Source organism: Mastomys coucha, unplaced genomic scaffold (genome assembly GCF_008632895.1).
Source record: "Mastomys coucha isolate ucsf_1 unplaced genomic scaffold, UCSF_Mcou_1 pScaffold11, whole genome shotgun sequence".
Taxonomy (NCBI): Eukaryota; Metazoa; Chordata; class Mammalia; order Rodentia; family Muridae; genus Mastomys; species Mastomys coucha.
Window position 1 is genome coordinate 4,255,261 of NW_022196893.1, and position 2,715 is coordinate 4,257,975.

Sequence of the window (2,715 nt, forward strand, 5' to 3'; positions counted from 1 at the left end):
CTCTTCCTCCTCCTCCTCCTCCTCCTCCTCCTCTTCCTCCTCCTCCTCCTCCTCTTCTTCCTCCTCCTCCTTCTCCTTCTCCTTCTCCTTCTTCTTCTTCTTTTGAGACAGGGTCTTACTATGAAGTTCTGGCCTAGAACTTGCTATGTAGACCAGACTGGCACTTGAACTCACAGATAACTACCTGCCTCTGCTTCCTGCACACTAGGATTGAAAACGCATGCTACCAGGCATGGGTTTTTGTTTTGTTTTGCTTTTGAGATGGGGTAATTTCACTAGGACCTGAGCTTGCTCATCAGCCTAGGCTTGGATGGTCAGCTCTGGGAATCTGCTTCTCTCTGTCTCCCCAACACTGGGATTCCGAGTGCACACACCCACAGTTGGTTTTTTACTTGGGTGCTGGGGATTGAATTCTGGTCCTCATGCTGAGTAGCAAAGACTGTACTAACAACATCTGAGCTCTCTCCCCAGCTCCCTGCAGATACCTCTTCTAATAAGATTTTTGTCTGTAGTGGTAGCTATATGACTTGGGCACGTATTTTAGGGGACAAAATTCAAGCTGCAGCAGTAAAAATTCAAGCTGCAGCAGCAACCTGCTCACATTTGGGAAGAGGGAAGACAGAGGTTCCCTTCCAGGGGATCCTGGGATAGGGGAGTTATAAGTGAAGATGCTGAGGCTGTAAGTGGGCAGGTCATAGTATCCTGGATGATACCCACAGTGGGTGGGTAGGTTGGGTGGCTGGGGCTGTCTTACCGGTGTCTGCAGCCCAGGGTAGAGCTCTGGGCAGACAGACTGTATTAAAGGTCTCTTCTCTCTGTCATTGCGTCCTCCTGACATCCTCTAGGCAGTGATGACAGTATTTCCAGGTCAAAGATGAGGACTCTGGGGTCCCAAAGGCAGAGCCATCAGCTGCGTGGTGTGGGCCAGGGTACTAAGTGAGGAGCTGAGACTTGAGCCAGGTCTGGCCATCTTCCCTGACTGCCGCTGGGCTGCTAAGCTAGGGTTGTGAGGTTACCTGGGAAAGCTATATTTTCTGTGTTTGCCCTGGGGACGTGTCCTAACACAGCCTTAGCTTATTTGTATTTGTGTAAGTGATGCTAGAAACTGTGACTGTCTCAGGACTCAGGACTTGACTCTGTGACAGTGGATATTGTTTGTCTCGGTGGCAGTGCACTCCAGTTGTGGTGTACCGTTGGTACCAGGTCATCCCCTCAACAAGACAGCAATGCTGTGAGTGGGAGAAGGGCACAGAGTTAAACCACTCCAGAGACTGTTTCGGGGAACAGTGTCTGCTTTATTGTATGTGACGAACTGTTTATACAGTGGAAGCCTATTGACTGTGATTGGTTGGCACCTTGCCTTGGATTGGACAGTGAGTGCTCATACCACCAGGGTCTCTTTGCAGAAGAAGCACATTAAAGCAGACGTGGAGAGTGCAGCCTCGTCCACAGGCCAGCTACCGGCTACTCATATTCCTTCAGAATTCAGTGTTCTGACTTCAGGTGCAGGATGTGCCAGGCTTCTTATCTAGAGGCATATCGTGCCAGGTAGGCGGGGGGCCAGGTCATGCCTGCATTTTCTCCTATGGTACCATGTGACAAGGAACCGAGTAGCCAGTTCCTGGAGCCTTGGGGGTGGGGGTGGTGTCAAAGACCCAGCCAGATAGTTCCTGTTGTTAAGGGTCAGCACAGAGCCGTGGCAGGTTCTGATGAATGTCAAGGTTACCTATCTGCGAGCAGATGGGACTAGCTCAGCCCAACTTGGGCTCAACCCTTCTTGAGTCCTGTGAATAGCTAGGCAGAACTGCCTTGCCTGGGAGGGTCCCAAGACCTTTGGTTTCTCTAGGGGGAAACAAACATTAAGTGTGCAGTTATCACTTTGGGCAGTGGTGGCACACGCCTTTAATCTCAGCTCTCAGGAGGCAGAGGCAGACAGACCTGTGAGTTCGAGGCCAGCCTGGTCTACAGAGTGAGTTCCAGGACAGCCAGGGCTACACAGAGAAACCCTGTCTCACAAAACCAAAAACAACTGCAATTATCTTCCTGTATGTTTGTTTTTCGATAGTCTGGGCTGGAACTCACTACCTAGCTCAGGCTGACCTCAGGCTCAGGGCAGTCCTCTTGCCTCACCATCCTGAGTGCTGGGATTAGATAGAGGCTCACACCACCATACCTGGTACTAAATGTACAATTGTCAGACGAATGAGCTATCTCACCTCTAGATTGCCATTCAGTTGAAGGCAGGGACTTCACACACCTAATTTTTTTTTTTTGTCTTGTTTTGTTTGGGAAGGGGGTTGAGACAGGGTCTTACTATGAATCTCAGGCTGGCCTTGAACTTGCAGCCTTCCCGCCTTGGCCTCCTGAGTATGGGCAGTTACTGCACTACCACATCTGGGTTTTGTGTGATGCTGGAGGTCAAGCTAAGAGCTGTGTGTATACAAACCTCCACGCTACCAACTGAGCTATGTCCCCAGGACACAATTTCTCCTCCTAATGAAATCTGCCTATTCCTAATGTGATCCCTTTATGTTGCCTGAGCTTTTGGTATCATTTTCAAGAAGAAGCCATTACCAAAGCCTAGACCACAAAGGTTCATCCTTGTTTTCATCTTAGAATTCCGTAGTTTTTGCTTTTGTGTTTTGTCTTCAATCTGTTTGGAGATTTTTATTCATTTGGCACATGGTGTGAAATAGGAGTTGAGCATCAACTAGT